Source organism: Bos indicus x Bos taurus, chromosome 14 (genome assembly GCF_003369695.1).
Source record: "Bos indicus x Bos taurus breed Angus x Brahman F1 hybrid chromosome 14, Bos_hybrid_MaternalHap_v2.0, whole genome shotgun sequence".
NCBI lineage: Eukaryota > Metazoa > Chordata > Mammalia > Artiodactyla > Bovidae > Bos > Bos indicus x Bos taurus.
The window spans coordinates 45,503,116-45,523,581 of NC_040089.1; the positions used below are offsets into that span (position 1 = coordinate 45,503,116).

Below are 20,466 nucleotides of genomic sequence, written 5' to 3' on the forward strand. Positions count from 1 at the left end.
TATGGTTGCCGAGGTGGGGGGTGGGGGGTGGGGAGGGACAGTCAGGGAGTTTGGGCTTGACATGTACACACTGCTATATTTAAAATGGATAACCAACAAGGACCTACTGTAGAGCACAGGGAACTCTGCTCAGTGTTATGTGGCAGCCTGGATGGGAGGGCAGTCTGGGGGAGAATGGATACTTGTATATGTACGACTGAGTCCCTTCACTGTTCACCTGAAACTATCACAACATTGTTAGTCAGCTCTACCTCAATATAAAATAAAGATTAAAAAAAAAGATGATATTAGTAGTTGGACAGAGCATAAAAGACAAGGAGATACTGAGTACACCTTTCTCTCTCAGTTAGTACAAAATAATGAATAAAAATATCTTTCTGTGTAATATATTTCAATACAAGATATGATCAGAATAAAATATTGAAATATATTTAAAAAATCCCTTTCTGAATTGTTTTAAAACACAGACCATGGAAGAGAAGACCTTTGTTTACAAGAGAATGAGATTTTCCTTTTCCAGAGAAATTCCTCTCACTACTTTGCCTATAAACAAAGGGCAATAATCTAATGTCTCAGGCTGAGTACAAAACCACAGCCACGGGAATCTTGGAAAGGGCTTTTAATATATGCAAGGATTAAACTAATGGCCACACTGATTAGGCAATGCCATGTGTTCCTTTTGGTGACGTGCCTACCCTCTGGGTAGATTGTGTGGATCAGTTACCATATCCCTTTGAGCTCAGAGTCACTCTCAGGATGAATACTCCATTATACAATCCAAACCACAGAACACAAAACTTGAAGGGGCTACAGAGGTCTTTAATTTCAACTTTTCCAATTTCTCCCTGCCCTAGCAACCCATCCCTCAACTCATGTTTTACAGACGAAGGGTGGCATGACTACTGCCTTGCCAATAAATAGCTAAATTAGGACTCTAAACCAAATCTCTGAATTCCTGACCCTCTGCTCATCCCACAACACGAGAGGACTTCATTTTGAATCCTGGCTAGCATCTTAACAGTGGGCGAGCAAACTCTCTAAATCTCAAATTTCCCCATCTGTAAAGTGGGAACAATGGTATACTTGTCTTATAGGCTTGTTCTGTGACGACTGTGAAGAGGTTAATGCTGTGCTTGATACATGTTAAGTGCCAAGTTAATATGTCATCATCATCATCATCATCATTAATATAATGTTCTCAAGTCAAAGTCTATTCTCTAAGATGTGATACACATATAGGTTTTAAAATTACATTTACCCTCTATGAATGCTCAATTGTCGTTGTAAGTTGAATTAAGGTCAAGTATAACATAATATGGGCTTCCCAGGTGGCTCAGTGGGTAAAGAATCCACCTGCAATGAAGAAGATGAAGGTTTTCTCCCTGGGTCGAACCCCTGGAGGAGAGCATGGCAGGCCACTCTAGTATTTTTACTCTTGGAGGATCCCATGGACAAAGGAGTCTGGTGGACTATAGTCCAAGGTATTGCAAAGAGTCAGACTGAGGTGACTGAGCATGCATGCACATAATGTAACATATATGAAATACATAATTTTTCTTCCTGTTTACTCTTCTTTTGGATTAACTTCTAACTGATCAAGGAGAAAAGGTCTGCAGTAAGACACATGAGAATGGGAAGTCCCTCTGTAAATGGTTTTGCTCTCATCTACTTAACCATCTCCTTCAACTGCATGTCCCATGACAGTCATCAGCATCACTATTCACTAATTGATATGCTATGTCAGAAATATGGTGATCGTTTCCTTTTTAAATTAATTTTAATTGGTATACAGTTGATGTATAATGTTGCATGATCTTCTTCAACTACTACTTTTCTACATTTTCATCCAACACTTCAAGCTAATCAGTGACTTAGTCCTGTAAGTCTTATTACTCTTATCCGTACATAATTTACCCTATCACTCCAGCTTCATCGTAATGACATAAATGTTGACCCTCATCATTTATCATTTGAATTATTTAAGAATCTCCTATTGCTCCCCACTCCCCATTTTCCATGCTACAGCCAGAGGTATCACTCTAAAACAAAACAAAACAAAGATCATGTTTCTGTTTTGTCAAAAAACATTCATGGACCCCAAATGTCCACAGAATAAAGCCTAAACTCTTCCACAAGACATATAAGACAAAAAGCCCTCTTCAACTTCAATTCCCAACTATTTTGACCTCAAATGCTGAAATACTTGAAGTTTCCCAAACATGCCAAGATTTCTGGCCTTTCTTCTAATCATGCTCTTCTCATGACACTATCTAGTTTGATGATTAACTTCTTTTTACCATTCAAAACTCATTTCAGGTTATTCCTCCCTGAAGGCAGCTTCCTCTGTATTTGACAGACCTCACTCCCCAGGTCTCATTGCTGTGAATTTCATATGCCTCTATTATTATACTGTTTTGGAATTTTTTACTTGTCTTGCTCCTCCACTAATTGGAAATTTCCTGGCTAGAGGGTGTTTTCTTCTTATTGGTACCTTCATGTCTATCCTAATATCTGGCAGAGAGTAAGCACTCAATTGATTAGTTTTCATCAGTAAGAATCTCCTAGATCCTTGTGATTGATAATCAGTTATTTCTACATGATATTGCATTTGGTTTACATATTTTAGAGATGGAACGCTGGATGAAGCTCCATGTACCATTGGCTGTGGAGTGACTTCTCACAACCATAAAACAGGGTGTGCACAACCACAACTCCAGAGACCTTTAATCTGGTCTGGAATATGATGCAACACTGGCACCACCCTCTGTCTTTCTTTCCAAAGAATACACTGGACCTTTAAATATGGTTTCCATCTGTGATGATTAGAACCCAACATGATGCGATGCTCTCTCACAACTTCCATCCTTCCATCCCAGAGTCATCAGTGGAATTTTGAAATCTTCATATAAAATACAGGATGAATAATTATAAATACTTTTATACACAATAACTCAGAGTTGTGCATGAGTGGTAGGGTAGTCATTGTATTTAATATGAAGCATGGTCAATTTCACAGGCATGCCTTCACATGTTCAGAGTTTTCTGGCAATGTATTGATGTAAAGGACTGCATTTTCTCAAAAATTTCAAAACAATTATATAATAAGTACTGCTTATATTTATTCTAGGCTCATTACATATATTGACTTATTTGATTCTCCCAATAACCCCAGTGAAGGAACTACTATTATTATGTCTATCTTAGTGATAGAAATTGATGCTCAGAGATTTGTCTTTACTTTTTATTGTTTGTACCTAGTATTATTAGCATTCAAATAATTTTTGAATGAATGAATGAATACCATACTACCAATAATTAGTTACTGTGATTTTTATTCCTGTCATCAGGAAAAAATAATGTTTATCTACCTAAGATGACAAGACCACATATGAATTGACCTTTGAAATGACTTTCACTTTCTCAAAAAGAAGATTGTGGAGCATTCTCATTTTAAAATAGAGATAACAACTCCTTAAGTTTCTGTGTCATACACTTAACATTTCACTTTTTCCAAAAGTCTGTCCTTTACACTACTGTGAAATTTCAGTATGATATATGATACATATCAAACTTTTGCCTTAGCCATGTATCCAGCAGTTATTCATTTAATGTGCCAGACACTCTCCTAGATGTCATGGAAACCAAGATGTATAAGACAAGCTCCTTCTCTTGAGGGGCTTATAATTAAATGGAGGAAACATGTAGATAACCACATTAATACTCATATCTATTAATACTGTGTACATACTTGGTGTATTTTGTACACATTTTCTTATTTAATCTTGACAAGGAACTTCCAGGGTAAGCCAAGGAAATCAGGGGTATAATTGGTCCAAGATCACTTCATAATAAAGGTTGAATTAGGATTTAAACCTAGGACTGTCCAATCTCAGGGCTCATCATATGCCACTATGGACAGTAATGTTAAATACTTTAATCCAGAGACTGATGGAGAAGGCAGGATAACATAGAGGAGAGAGAAAGTAATTTTTCCACTGACAGAAAAGAAGATCTGTGTGTTTTTCTGCACTCATGTGTATGAGGCAGAGACAGCTTCCTAGAAAAGATTTTAGCTGTGGAGAGAAGTTAACTCACAAAGCAATTGGTTAAAGTCCCAGAGTTAAAAGTAATTAGCACAATATTGTAAATCAACTATACTTCAATAAAATTAATTAGCTCTTGCTGGGAAATGAGTTACATATAGTTAGTGTTAGTCACTCAGTTGTGTCCAACAACTCTTTTCAACCCTATGGACTGTAGGCCACCAGGCTCCTGAAATTCTCCAGGCAATAATACTAGAGTGGGTTGCCAGGCCCTTCTCCAGGGGAGCTTCCTGACCCTAGGATAGAAGCCAGGTCTCCTGCATTGCAAGCAGATTCTTTACCGTCTGAGCCACCAGGGAAGCCAGAGCTACACATAACGGAGTGGCAATAGAAAATGCGATTGTCTAAGAAACTTCTACTTCATCTTATGGGAAATGGGATTTTATGATAATTCAAATGGGATTTTAGGATAATTCAAATAATTGTATTTGAATTTGTATAAAAGATCATTATCTATCCCTAGAGGATTGTTTAAGAAGGAGAAAGATTGAGAGTAAAGATATCGGTCTAGACAATAGCAAATAAGGATCTAAACTAGGGAAGGAACATTGTTGAGGCTGGAGAACACATCACTAGTAGGATATTTAAAACAAAGAATCAATAGAATTCATGGATTGAATGTGGGCACACTTACAGTCTGGCAATCTATTGAATTTAGTCCTGTAGCACATTTATTTCTTTAGCTGTTTTGAGTGGCTATTGAATTTTAAACAATACCTGATTTTACCAGGCACTTACTATGTGCCAGATATAATTTTAAACCATCACAAAAACATGTGGTAGGTACTATCATTATTCCCATTATAGCTATAGAAAGTAAGACATAGAAAATTTAAATAACTTCCCTAAGGATATAGAGCTACTGTAATGCAAACTGTGAGGCTATGCCAAGACTTCCTGTTCCCTTTAGGAACAGAGCACATGGCTATAATGGCTGGCAGTATTGCTACTGAACAGCCCTCAGCTCCCAGTCCCATTCTAAGAATATCGTCCCCAGGGGAAGTCTAGGCGTCCCTGCTGGCTCAGATGGTAAAGAATCTGCCTGCAATTTGGGAGACATGGGTTTGATCCCTGGGTTGGGAAGATCCCCTGGAAGAGGGCATGGCAACCCACTCCAGTATTCTTGCCTGGAGAATCCCCACAGACAGAAGAGCCTGGCAGAGGTCCCAAAGAGTTGAATACAACTGAGCAACTAAGCACAGCACACAGCACAGGGGAAGCCTGCAACCAATAATTGGTAGAAACAGGGTTACAAAGCCTCTCCCAAGTTTGACAAAGTTCTGAAAGCCCATCCCATTCAGTTCAGTTCAGTCGCTCAGTCCTGTCTGACTCTTTGTGACCCCATGGACTATAGCATGCCAGGCTTCCCTGTCCATCACCAACTCCAGGAGCTTGCTCAAACTCGTGTCGGTGATGTCATCCAACCATCTGATCCTCTATTGGCCCCTTCTCCTCCCACCTTCAAACTTTCTCAGCATCAGGGTCTTTTCCAATGAGTCAGTTCTTTGCATCAGGTGGCCAAAGCATTGGAGCTTCAGCTTCAGCATCAGTTCTTCCAATGAATATTCCGGATTGATTTCCTTTAGGATTGACTGGTTTGATTCTCCTTGAGAGATCAAGGGACTTTCAAGAGTCTTCTCCAACACCACAGTTCAAAAGTATCAGTTCTTTGGTGCTCAGCTTTCTTTATGGTCCAACTCTCACATCCATACATGACTACTGGAAAAAACATAGCTTTGACTAGACCAACCTTTGTAGGCAAAGTAATGCCTCTGCATTTTAATATGCTGTCTAGGTTTGTCATAGTTTTTCTTCCAAGGAGCAAGTGTCTTTTAATTTCAGACTGCAGTCACCATCTGCAGTGATTTTGGAGCCCAAGAAAATAAAGTCTCTCACTGTTTCCATTGTTTCCCCATCTATTTGCTGTGAAGTGATGGGGCTGGATGCCATGATCTTAGTTTTTTGAATGTTGAGTTTTAAGCCAGATTTTTCACTCTCCTCTTTCACTTTCATCAAGAGGCTCTTTTTAGTTCCTCTTCACTTTATTCCATAAGGGTATGGTCATCTGCATATCTGAAGTTATTGATATTTCTCCCAGTAATCTTGATTCCAGCTTGTGCTTCATCCAGCTTGATATTTCGCGTGACGTACTCTGCAAATAAGTTAAATAAGCAAGATGACAACATACATCCTTGGCATACTCCTTTCCCAATTTGGAACCAGTCTGTTGTTTCATGTCCCATTCTAACTGTTGCTTCTTGACTTGCATGGAGATTTCTCAGGGGGCAGGTAAGGTGGTCTTGTATTGTCATCTCTTGAAGAATTTTTCATAGTTTGTTGTGATCCACAAAGTCAAAGACTTTGGTATAGTCAATAAAGCAGAAGCAGATGTTTTTTCTGGAACTTTCTTGCTTTTTCTATGATCCAACAGATGTTGGCAACTTGATCTCTGTTTCTTCTGTAAATTTCTTTTCTAAATCCAACTTTAACATCTGGAAGTTCTCAGTTCATGTACTGTTGAAGCCTCACTTGGAGAATTTTGAGCATTACTTTGCTAGCTGATATGAGATCAGCTTCAGGCAACTCCACGAGTCTAGTTTGATAGGAGTCTACAGCTCTACTTTTCTTTTTGTCCGATGTTGCTTCCCTCCTTAACACCCACAGCTTTGATCTCAAGAGCACTCCTTAATAAACATCCTACACTGATCTTCATCTCAGAGTATCCTCTCAGGACTCTCTTCTAAACAGCCACCAAATGACAGGGATAGCACTGCAATTCAATTGGATTGGTTGTATTAGCCATGGTTTAAAACACTTTTCTATGTACCTCTGCAAAATCAAAGATCACAGGGCAATGTCCAGGACTGCAAAAAATGATTAATAAATGAGCACATAAATGAACACATTCTACTTTTTGTATTACTTCATGATGCAGAAAAGTCATTCAATAAAATTATTCTTGAAAAGAATAGAATTGAGAATATGCTGAACTATGTATTGTCAAAATCAAGAGAGGAGACTATTCCTCTAGTTGACTAGAAATAGGAACTAGTCAACTACATCAAGCACTAAGGAAAGACTAAATGGAATAAGGACTGATAAGTGTCCACTGACTCTGGCAATGGGATAGTTTGAGCAATCCAAGTGAAGTTTGTTGACATGATGTAAGCATGAACTATACTACTGTGTTATGGAAAGAACAGGATGATGAGAGAATGAACTGGAAGAACATAAGGTTGAGGAGTTATTGTAAACTATGCTCTCAAGGAGATTGGCTTTCAAGGGAGCCAGGATGGAGACTTGGTGTTTTCTAACATTGTTCATCTGTGAGGGTGAACTGAGTCTATGTCTGCTGTGTAAGCACAGGGATCCTGGAGTAATATCATTTGTAATAAGGTGGCACAGTGGTAAGGAATCTGCCTGCCAATGCAGGAGATGGAGGAGACATGGGTTCAATCCCTGGGTTGGGAAGATCCCCAGGAGTAGAAAATAGGCAACTCACTCCAGTACTCTTGCTTGGAAAACCCCATGGACAGAGTAGCCTGGCGGGCTACAGTCCATAGGGTCGCAAAGAGTAGGACACGACTTAGCGACGGAACAGCAACAACAATGAATCTTAAGCAAACATCTGAGGTTCTATGAACAGTCATTCACATCACATCTTCTTTCTCAAGAACTGGAGGTTCCCAAAACTGAATCCTCAAATCCCACACTGTGATGTGGTCAAGCCGTGTGGTTGGTCACTTTGTGCCTGGTGCCCGTATTTGTCGATTTTTTGGAAGCCAAGTTTCAGGTAAGAAGTTCCTGACCTAAGGCCACAGGGGTGGGTGGCCTGGGGAAATAACCACAGAAAGTAGTTCCCACGAACCCACAGAGCACAGAAACCATGTTTGAAGTGCTGATGTTTGTGCTCATTTATTCCAGGCAGCGTGCAGTACCAAGCATTATGTAATAGAGGCAATAGCAGCTAAAACTTTAAAAAATAATCTCTGTGGTAAATTTGAAAACAAAATGCTGAAGCCTGGAACATTTCAGATTTTCCACTCAGTGGATTGAATTGCCAGATACTTCGGTATCACTTTCTCTCCATTTAGCTCTGGAAAGCAAAGATCAAATGCATGACCTCCCAATTTCCATGTTCTGGAAGGAATAGACACTGAAGCTGTGAAATGGAAACCAAGCTCTGAGACATGGTACTATGTAGATGCAAATATATGCTATTGAAGTTGTATGGATATCTTACAGAAAGTGGGATATTTTCTGTTAGTTATGATAATGCATGTAACTCCCAGCTTACTGAAACTCACTGTAACTGGGTTGAGAGATTATGTGTCAATGGTTTTGCCCAGATCTCTTGTGGCTTAAAATAAAAGAGTAGTGTGAGAAGTCTTAATTGATAAATTCTAAAATTCTCCCTCAATTTCCCTTTTAGACCATTTTAGCAGGTATAACTTTTAATCTCCAAACCTCTTAGCAAGAAATTTAATATTATTCTCTTTCAGTAAATCAGATGGCTTGTTCTCATCCTCCATCTTTCTGAAAAAAGTAAGAAAATGTAACCAGGCTTCAGTATGACACCTCCTCCTCAGTGTAATACAAGAATAATACAAGAACAGTGGCAGTCTCATGCCATCTAGGACATTCAGTTACCGACACTTTGCCCACTACCCTTACAACCAGGTGACTGTACAAGGTTATAGATGTGTGTGTATGCACATTGTGTGTGTGTGTGTGTGTGTGCGTGTGTTTGTGTGTTGGAAGAGGAGGTGATTCTCCCCTAAGGATTGAGCCTTAACAATCAGTGACCAGCATCCCAATCTATGTAGCCATTCCCATTTGTGGTCACTCATATAATCTAGGTCTTACAAAGGGTCCCCCTATTAAAGAAAACAAGTAAAACGCCATCTCCCCCAATTTCAAAAAGTGAAAGTGAAAGTTGCTAAGTCGTGTCTGACTCTGGGACCCCATGAACTGTAGCCCACCAGGTGGCCATGGAATTCTCCAGGCAAGAATACTGGAGTGGGCTGCCACTTCCTTCTCCAGGGGATCTTCCCAACTCATGGATTGAACCCTGGTCTCTCGCATTGCATGCAGATTCTTTACTGTCTGAGCCACCAGGGAAGCCCAATTTCTGGGGAAGCTTTAAAAATAATTTTAAAATGTTTTTTTCCTAATTTATTCCACTTCTATCTTTTCCAATTCCTGAAGCCTTTCTTCATAAAAGGTGAGACTCAAGGTCCCAAAGGATATTCTAAGAATGGGTGAGAAATAACTGGTTGGTAATCATCAACTCTGTCTTTTGTCAAAAGCTAATAATACAGGCCCCTACCCAACCAGAGGCATGGAAACACAAAGTTTAAAACACTTTCTTGAAATGGAAGCTCAAAAGAGTCACAGTTTTTTCTCATAGCAGCATAAATTTAATGTCTGAACTGTGCTATACACTCTTCACCTCCAAACCCTTATCATATTGGCATGTTTCTGACAAATGAGACTTCCCAGAAGGAATATGCATCCGTGTGAGGTTTTGACCTTCAGTGTCTGGCTCTGGATGAAAGCAGCTGGGAGTACACGACTGTCACATTCTCTCTTAAAACGAAAGCAGCAACAAAAATCCCACTCCTGCCTCTCAAATAGCTATTCCTCCAACTTCAAATGAATGTCTGTAACTGCAGCTTTCACCAAATGTCTTGACATCAAATTACTTGACTGAAAGATAAATACAGAATGGGATGTTGCTTTTGCTGAAAGATATAATGATTGAGATATACATTCTAACAGAAACATCATTGCTTTGTTTCACTAAATGTTATCCATTCTTTCCACACAACTAAAATTTAAAACCAGAATATTATCCAATTTTCATAGCAGTCACAAAGAGAGAACTAAGCTGAATAGTAAAATATGTAGAAACTGGGGGTTTTAAATCTGGAATATATAATCTCAGTTTTATTTCTGTTCATTAAATTCTATCCCACCATTCTACTTCTATAACTCGATCACTTGTTTCCTCCCATTTAAAAAATACTCTTTTCCCAGCTGTCTGCTTGTCTCTGAAGTGTTCCTCCAAAATACCACCCTCAAGAATATCTGGTCAGGAAGATCATCCATTTATTTATTCTCCAAATGGGATACATAAATGAAACAAATAGACATAAATCCTTGCATTCTTGGAATTGATAATGGGGGAAATGGATGGAAGACAGGCAATAAATAATAAACAGAATAAACAAATAAAATATATGGCATACCACATGGTGATAAATGCTGCAGAAAAACATATAGCAGGATCAGCAGTACTAAGAAGCAGGAAGCGGGTGTGCAGTTTGTGATTTTAAATAGATAGGGTAGTTGGATGGACTTTCTTGAGACAACAATATTTAGGCAAAGGTTTGAAGCAGGTGCTAGTGCAAGGTGGGTGTCTGGGGGAAGAGCGTAGAGGAAAGCAGTTGCCTGAAGCAGAGCAGATGGCCAGTGCAAAGATCCTCAAGCAGGAAGTGCCTAATGAACAGGAGGAAGATCAAGGAATCCAGAGCTAACAAGGGAAAACTAATAGGGGATAATGTCACAGAGACAGAAGTTGGGTACGGAGGGCCTCCTGACAATTTCAGGATTTTGGCATTTACTCAGTGAGATGTAAATCACTGGAGTGCTGTTCTGAGATGTAAACCATCGGAGTGCTGTTTGTTTTTTTTTCTTTAGCCCTAGTCAATCACTGACTTGCATTACGCCTCTACTCATGTACTTTCTAAAAATATATATTTATTTTTAATTGAAGGATAATTGCTTTACAATACATTAGAGGGTTTTTAACAAAAGAATGTCATGATCCTTCTTGCTTTTTGGAAAGATGACTCTGACTGCTGAGTTGGGAACAGACTGAGAAGGAAGCCACAGTGAGAAGGACTGGTTAGGAGGCTACTACAATAATCCAGGCAATAGGTGATTATAGCTCACATGAGGGTAGAAGAAGAGGAGGTGGGAAGAAGTTCTCACTTGACCACTTTTTAGATCTATTTTGAAGGAGGAGCCAAAAGAATGTCCTGAGAGATTGGACGTGGGGTGTGAAAAAAATGTCTGCTTTTCCCAATGTCAATACCCTGCGTGAAAGATAAACTCTGCTTTAACTTCCCCACCTCAAGCAGTTTCTTCTTTTTAGTGCTAAAATCTTTTTTTTAATTTAATTAAAAAGATTAAAAATTTGGCAGCACCATGCAGCATGTGAGATCTCAGGTCCCTAACCAGGAATCAAACCTGTGGCCCCTACATTGGAAAAGCAAAGTCTTAAACACTGGACTGCCAGGGAAGTCCCTGAAATAGTTTATATATAACACTAACACTTCACGTACATTCTTGTATCTTTGCTGTTTCATCCCACACAGACATAGATGGGAAATAAAAAGCTTAAGGGGTTATAACTGTTTGACTGTAGGAGAGGCCCGTCTGTATGGAAGTCAGACACACGGAGTTTTTTTGTTTTTCATTTGCTCTCCTTAAAAAAAAACTGGCCAGCGATTAAATTTTCAAAGAACAAACAGAACCTGTACTCGGTTCACAATTTATGAGGCTGATCTAATTTATGAGGCTGTTGACAACTCCATCACAGTTCTGACAGTTACAGCTTTTATTTTTCTCCAAAACATCAAGATACTCTATTTGGGTGTTGCTGGGACAGAAGTGAGGGGAATCTTGGCATTTGAGCAAGATGATTGTCAGAGGAAGCAATAGTAACCATGAGATGGTCTTGCCCATTTCTGTCCCAAAGCCAGCTTTAAGGGTAATAATAATCAAGTACAGAGAGTGCTTCTCAGTGGACTGAGCTCTTTCCCATGCATCCACCTATGTAATCCTCCCTGCAACTGGTGGATTATGTGTTGTTGGCGGCATAGTACAGAGAAACATACTGTCTCATAAGATGTATATTGGTTTCCCCAGGTCATATCACTGGTAAATGACAGAGCCAGGTTCAAAACTGGGTTTAGAATTTAACTCTAGTCATGTTTCTACTATGTTGCATTGACAGATCTGGAAAGAGAAAGTAGACCAGAAAAGAACAATGTTATTTCACAATCTTGTTAAGGATGGGTCTTTCCAGGAACATAAGGGGGTGGTGTTCAACAAGCCTGTGGAATCTCTAAGGCCTTGACCTGAGATGCAGACTCACCCAGGACCAAACTCTGCCTATTCCATTTCCTTCCATATGGAAGCCTTCAGCCTCCACCAGCTCCAAAAGGAGTAATTCCTCCAGACCCTATGTTTTGATTGTAGAGGACAGTCATTTCCTGCCCCTAAACTCCTTAGGTGCATCCCAGGTGGTACTAGTGATAAAGATTCTGCCTGCCAATGCAGGAGATGCAAGAGACACAGGATCGATTCCTGGGTCAGGAAGATCCCCTAGAGATGGTAAAGGCAACCCATTCCAGTATTCATGCCTGGGAAATCCCATGGACAGAGGAGCCTGGTGGGCTACAGTCCCTAGGGTTGCAAAGAGTTGGACACAACTGAGTGATTGAGCACATAAACTCCTTAGAGAGTCCCCACCTTAGATATAATTGCTATTGTACTTCATCTGTGGGGACAAATGAGAGAACCTGTTTATGAAGTCTGCAGTGCTGCAAAGCCCTTCATGAAATGTTAAGTTCTGTTGGTATAAATCTGGAAATAATGTGATCCATGTCCCCTTGACAGGATAGAAGAATAAAAAGTCACCATCTGCCTGTCCCCAAAACAATATTAATGGGGCTAACACCATGGATTTAAATTGAGGCAGCTTCTACAATTGGGGAAATAGAAGAAACAAAGTTCATTCCATCAGAAGTTTATTGATTTTCCAATTAACATTGAAAGTTTGCTTCTAACATTTTTGCTTACTAGCTCAGAAATGAAGTATGACTGTGGATAATAATTGACATGAATTGCTATATTCTGTATATCATCTGCAATGTCAAAATGACTGATAATGAGCAAGTCCTAGTTGTTTAAACACTCTGCAACTGAAGTAGCATCATTAGAAAAGACAAAGATTGCACAGCCTGAGATTCTTGTGCATTTTTAATGATTCTAGCTTAAAACAAACCTACCAAAATATCGGTTCCTAGGTGAATTTGATTTAAACATACTCAAAAAGAAGATTATTCTCTTAAGAAGGACTGCTACTGCTGCTACTGCTAAGTCACTTCAGTCGTGTCCAATTCTGTGCGACCCCATAGACGGCAGCCAACCAGGCTCCTGGGATTCTCCAGGCAAGAACACTGGAGTGGGTTGCCATTTGCTTCTCCAATGCATGAAAGTGAAAAGTGAAAGTGAAGTCACTCAGTTGTGTCCAACTCAGCAACCCCACGGACTGCAGCCTACCAGGCTCTTCCATCCATGGGATTTTCCAGGCACGAGTACTGGAGTGGGTTGCTATTGCCTTCTCCAACTAGGTGCTTTTTAAAAAAGAAAACTTAATTAAGTACAATTTTTTTAACCAATTCAAGATTGCTAGCCTTTTAACCTTCAGATCTTTATAGGATGCTTATAATGAAGGGTAAAGCGTCTGCCTACAATGCAGGAGACCTGGGTTCGATCCCTGGGTCAGGAAGATCCCCTGGAGAAGGAAATGGCAACCTACTCCAGTACTCTTGCCTGGAAAATCCCATGGACAGAGAAGCCTGGTAGACTACGGTCCCTGGGAGCACTAAGAGTCGGACATGACTGAGCGACTTCACTTTACTTATAATGAAAAAGTGAAAAGAATGTTCACTGCTATACTGACATCCATGCCCAAGGTAACATTGGTAAATACTGAAATTATTTGCTAACTTTGGAGAAGGAAATAGCAACCCAATCCAATACATTTTGTCTGGAAAATCCCATGGACAGAGGAGCCTGGCAGGTTCCAGTCCATAGGGTCACGAAGAGTTGCGCACGACTGAGCAACTAACACTAACACTATGGGCTAACTTAGCTACTGTTTTGTATTGTGACTGCACAGCTTCAGGGTACTAGGTTCCCCCATAACGGAAGAGATACTGTTAAGCTTAACTCTTAATCACAACCTTGGAGTTTAACACCTAGTATTTAACAAGCTCTGGGAGATGGTGAAGGACAAGGAAGCCTGGCACGCATGCTGCAGTCCATAGTGTCGCAAAGAGTCAGACATAACTGAGAGACTAAACAACAATTTAGCAATTTGTACTAGGTATCCGTGTGCATCTCTTAGGTAAACACAGTTACAAAACAAACCTAGAAACCATTATTGGAATTTTTGAAAAAGTTAAAACCTTCTAAAATGTTTATTTGAGGAGGGAATTTTTAATTCATGTATTCCAAGCACTGAAAACAGTGCCTGGTAAACAGTTGGGTTCTCAATAAATATTTATTGACTGTTGGTTAAATGAATAAATGTTCTTTGTTTTGCACCAACATTTAATCATTTCAGCACATCTGAGTGCTTACCCTGTGCTAAGTAATATGCTAGATCCTAGGAAAGGTAGAATGAAGCATGAGGCAAAAGAACCAGAGACCCAGTTCAGGACTTTAAGTAGCTAGTGACCTAGTGTGCATGCGCAGTTGCTCAGTCGTGTCTGACTCTTTGTGACCCCACGGACTGTAGCTTTGCAGGCTCTTCTGTCCATGGGATTCTCCAGGCAAGAATACTGGAATGGGTTGTCATTTCCTATTCCAAGGGATCTTTCCAACCCAGGGATTGAACCCTCATCTCCTGCATAAGCAGGCATCGTCTTTACCTCTAGCGCTATCCAGAAAACCTATAGAGTAGGATAAAAGGACGTAAAGCAGCCAGACTATCAACCAGTGCTGTGTAATCATAGAACGGAAGGCTACTGCTGTCTCGGGAGGTCAGACAAGACTTCGAAGAGGATAGAATACTTGATTTCTGTATTGTAAGAGAGACACAGTGAGGAATGAATGAAACCTCACAGATCAATGATAACTCAGTTGCCTTTACTCTTTCTTTCTCCCCCCACCTTTCCCCCCCCCCCCCCCAAGGTCAATTCTTACCACTTTTTAAGAAGTCAGATAGCATGGTACTGCAATTTTAAATGGGTTGCTTAGCTTTATTAACAGTTTGCTTCTTGGGTTAAGCCTTCAAATGAACGTTAAGTGTTCAGTGCCAAGCACTGCCCGTGCCCAGTGTCGGGCACTTGTCACTGTAGGAGGTAGCACCATGCCTGCCCTAGAGGATCCCCCTCCTGTGTGTCATCTGTGTGTCCTCAGGTTGGAAAGACCTCCCCTCCCGCAGGAAAAAACTTTGAAGCTGGGACCTGATGAGTGAGAGTAGAAACAAACGGGGCGGCGAGGGAAAAAAAGAAAAAGAAAAGAAAAAACCAGGAGGGGGTGGAAAGTAGGGAAAGACCTTCCAGGAAGAGGGAGGAGCCTGTATGATGCCACCCATTCCCATAGGCTCCGAGGACCAATTTCTTGGGAGTCCTTAAAATGAATGGCTTCAGGAGCAAATGGAAAACAGGCTTTCCTGTCACTCCTCTCTCACCTGACCGTCTCCCGGGGGCCCTGGCACTGCGCTGACAGGCTGTCCAGACGGGCAACAGGGAACCCACTTTCCTTTTTCCGGCATTCTCCTCCCACTGACCCGGAAGTCGCAAGCCGCAGGTTTCTTGGAACTGCGAATACTGTTTGAACTCCAGCTAAAACTGGAGATGTGTTTTGAGTCACATTATGCAAGCATATTTATACCATCTGTTTATGACACTGACAGGTGGACACTATGATTCATTACTCATACTGCATGCTAAACATAGACTCTTGGAAAATCCTGAGCCCTGGAGAGTCACAGGGTACAGGTCAGTGTGCCCAAGGAGAAGGGAGTGGGAATCTTTTCTTAGGATTTTATAGTCTGTCAAATAAAATCCTTATCATGATGAAAATGTTTTTGAAAGTATTTTATACAGTGGATTAGGTAGATAAGGATGGAGGAAACAGAGTCACAAAATATATACTATTTTGACCGATTATGGAAGATATTCCTTTTCTGTGGGTTATGTGTATCTATACACAAGCACACAAATATTAAAGTATCAGAAAATATTTGGTAACTATGGGGTCAGAAACAAGTCATCTCTGTGTCAGAGGTGAGGATTTGGTTCTAAGACAATTACTTCTTTCTCTTCAGTAGAGTTTCTGTCTCACTTGGACTTAGCTCATGCTCTTTATCATCTTATGCAAGTATTTTCTTAGTTGCTTTTGTTGTTGTTTAATTTTTGTTGGACTTTAGTTTCTTTGCAATGTTGTGTTAGTTTCTGCTGTACAGCAAAGTGAATCAGCTATATGTATACATACATCCCCTCTTTTCTGGATTTCCTTCCCATTTAGGTTACCATAGAGCACTGAGTAGAGTTCCCAGTGCTATACAGTAGGTTCTCATTAGTTATCTATTTTATACATAATAGTGTATATATGTTGATCCCAACCTCCCAAGTCATCCCTGCCTTTTCCCTCCTTGGTATCCATACATTTGTTCTCTATGTGTATGTCTCTATTTCTGCTTTGCAAATAAGTTCACCATTTATTATTATTATTTTAAATCATATTAGGACCCTTTTGACCACAACACACAGAGACCTAAATATGAAGCCACAAGATATATCCATCCTTTTGTTTTTAGGGACTATTCCCCCTACCTATGAATTAGGAAATCTACCATCACAAGCCAAGGCTGGTATCACTCCAGTGCTCTCTGTTTCAGCCAAACGAGCAAACTTTTAACAGCCTCATAAATAACAATAACTTTTAAAGTAGTTTCAATATGCAAGTAGCTCAAAGTCAAGCTATCTGATGGGGACCCTTCCCCTTGGGGAAACAGAAACATCCAAAAGAGTCAAGGAAGAAAGGACTCACTGCTGTATTCAATTAGTTGAGAAACCATCAAAGTAAATAAGGCAATACCTTCAAGAACACACAAAAAAAGAAGGCAGTGAAGTAGAACAGATTAAAAGAAAAAGGAGAAGTCTGTTTTAGCTACCAAGTGACCCCAAGGGCGAAGAATAATTTCTTCTTCAGGACAATTTTAGTAAAGGTCTCCTAGCAAGATGGCTCGGTGGAAACGATTTCTTTTCATGTCTGTGGAGAACTGATGAAGTTTGCAGGAAACACAGGCAGTTTAATTCCAAACAAAGTATAGTAGGTCAGTTAGAGGGAGCAACTTCAGAACACTTCTGTCCTCTCTTAGAATACTAATGGCTTTCAAAAGTCCCAGTGGGTATGAGGTAAGTCATTTACATCTTAAGAGACAGGTCAGAGGAAAACCTCCTTAACTCTGTATCAGTTCAAGATGGCTTTCACAGAAATCTCAAGTTTTCTCAAATAGACGACTAATCATGCTCATCCCACAAAATCACTTTTAGCCATAAATCCTTCGGTAACAATGTATTAAGTCCAAAAATCTGCCAGGATTTGTGTCAGACAGAAAAAATACCCAGATACACAAGGTCTCTGATTTCAAGAGTGAGAATGAGAAAAATACCATTAGATATTTATACAGCTATTAATATAAAATCACAGAAGTATGACTATAGGGTTGTAAAATCACCAAAGGGATAACTCTGTTTGGAAGATGCAACAAATAAGAGAACAAATCCTAAAAAATAAATCTCAGTAAGAGGTCCAGTGAATAGCTGAAAAATTTTCCCTCAATCACTACACATGTACCAGTGAAAGCCATGACTAATCAATCATTTATTTTGACAGAGCCTCAGCATCCCTCTCAACACAGCTGATTACCACCAAAAAGTCATAGCTACTGTGGACACTACTTGCCAATCTGGCTCAGTAAAAATGCAAGGAATTGTTATTTGTATAGTTCTGAGAGCAATTACTCATCTAAATTGCCCATTGCAAAAAGGTATCAGTTCAATCAATTATTTATAGGCCCCAAGACCAAACAGTGGAGGATATGCATTCATTCCTTAGCTTTGTGACTATGGCTAGACCTTACATCAAAATTTCTTTCCTTGTCAGAAATGGGAAAATACTTTGGAAGTATTAAATGTTCAATATAAAAGTATTTTTTATGACTACTTTGATAACTGAAGTGTTAAAACAACATAAGATGTGGATTACCATGATGACATCCCTCATAATACCAGTGGTACTGGCTTTAACTAATTTTTTCTTAGTACTCTGGGAAATCTCCCATGACATTACCCCTCCTCTTCAGCTTGCAAAGCCCAACATAAGTATAATACAGTGAAACTCCAAGGTATCCTTAAAGGGGGAAAGAAGTTTAAAATATAAGAGAGAAGAGGTGGAAGAGTTCCTGGGTAGTAGTGTAGTGACTTCAGAGCAAGGGTTTTAAAGCCAGATTATGTGTGTGTGCATCTTGCATCTGCCACTAACTGTGTGACACTGGGCAAGTCACTTACTTGCTCTGGTCTTCATTTCCTCATCTGTAAAGAGAGTCCTAAATGCAGTACTTGGGTACAATCTCAAAAATGACAAAATGGTCTCTGTTCATTTCCAAGGCAAACCATTCAATACCACAGTAATCCAAGTCCATGCCCCGACCACTAACGCTGAAGAAGCTAAAGTTGAACAGTTCTATAAATACCTACAAGACCTTCTAAAACCTAACACCAAAAATAGATGTCCTTTTCATTACTGGGGACTGGAATGCAAATGTAGGAAGTCAAGAGATACCTGGAGTAACAGGCAAGTTTGGCCTTGGAGTACAAAATGAATCAGGGCAAAGGCTAACAAAGTTTTGCCAAGAGATCGCACTGGTCATAGTAAACATCTTCTTCCAACAACATGAGCGATGACTCTACACATGGACGTCACTGATGGTCAACACTGAAATCAGATTGATTATATTCTTTGCAGCCAAAGATGGAGAAGTTCTATACCGTCAGGAAAAACAAGACCAGGAGCTGACTTGGCTCAGATCATGAACTCCTTAATGCAAAATTCAGACTTAAATTGAAGAAAGTAGGGAAAACCACTACTTTCTTGGTCTAAGCCATTCAGGTAAGACCTAAATCAAATCCCTAACAATTATACAATGGAAGTGACAAATATATTCAGGGGATTAGATCTGATAGACACAGTGCTTGAAGAACTATGGACGGGGTTCATAACATTGTACAGAAGGCAGTGATCAAGACCAGTCCCAAGAAGAAGAAATGAAAAAATGCAAAATGGTTGTCTGAGGAGGCCTTACAAATAGCTGAGAAAAGAGAGACATGAAAGGCAAAGGAGATAAGGAAAGATAAACCCATCTGAATGCAGATTCCAAACAATAGCAAGGAGGGAAGTGAAAACCTTTCTCAGTGAACAATGCAAAGAAATAGAGGAAAACAATAGAATGGGAAAGACTGGGGGTCTCTTCAAGAAAATTAGAGAAACCAAGGGAACATTTCATGCAAAGATGGGCACAATAAAGGATAGAAATGGTATGGACCTAACAGAAGCAGAAGATATTAAGAGGAGGAGGAAAGAATACACAGAAAACTATACAGAAAAGATCTTAATGACCCAGATAACCATGATGGTGTAATCACTCATCTTGAGTCAGACATCCTGGACTGTGAAGTCAAGTGGGCCTTAAGAAGCATCACTATGAACAAAGCTAGTGGAAGTGATGGAATTCCAGCTGAGCTATTTCAAATCCTAAAAGATGATGCTGTGAAAGTGCTGCACTCAATATGCCAGCAAATTTGGAAAACTCAGCATTGGTTACAGGACTAAAAAGGTCAATTTTCATTCCAATTCCAAAGAAAGGCAAAGTCAAAGAATGTTCAAACTACCACACATTATACTCATCTCACATGCTAGCAAAGTAATGCTCAAAATTCTCTAAGCCAGGCTTCAACAGTACATGAACTGAGAACTTCCAGATATTCAAACAGGATTTAGAGAAGGCAGAAGAACCAGAGTTCCAATTGCCAACATCTGCTGGATCATCGAAAAAGCAAGGGCATTCCAGAAAAACATCTACTGCTGTTTTATTGACTATGCCAGCCTTTGACTGTGTGGATCACAACAAACTGTGGAAAATTCTTAAAGAAATGAGAATACCAAACCTCCTAACCTACCTCCTGAGAAATCTGTATGCAGGGCAAGAAGCAATAATTAGAACCAGACATGGAACAACAGACTGGTTCCAAATTGGGAAAGGAGTACATTAAGGCTGAATACTGTCACCCTACATATTTCACTTATATGCAGAGTACATCATGCAAAATGCCAGGCTGGATGAAGCACAAGCTGTAATCAAGATTGCTGGGAGAAATATCAATAACCTCAGACATGCAGATGACACCACTCTAATGGAGAAAGTGAAGAGGAACTAAAGAGCCTCTTGATGAAGGTGAAAGAGGAGAGTGAAAAACCTGGCTCACAATTCAGC

General features: G+C 39.9%; 1 protein-coding gene across 4 annotated transcripts in view; it reads right to left on the reverse strand.

Annotated features, from left to right (window-relative positions):
• Positions 1–20,466, reverse strand: part of COLEC10 (collectin subfamily member 10) — a 174,128-nt gene that overhangs the window by 92,913 nt on the left and 60,749 nt on the right. Inside the window, exon 1 of one of the 4 annotated variants that reach the window (XM_027561268.1) lies at positions 15,598–15,685. The exons of the other annotated variants lie outside the window; for them this stretch is intronic. The gene's annotated coding sequence lies outside the window, so the exon portion shown is untranslated. Of the gene's footprint in view, positions 1–15,597; positions 15,686–20,466 lie in introns of those variants that run through there. 4 annotated transcript variants of the gene reach the window in all.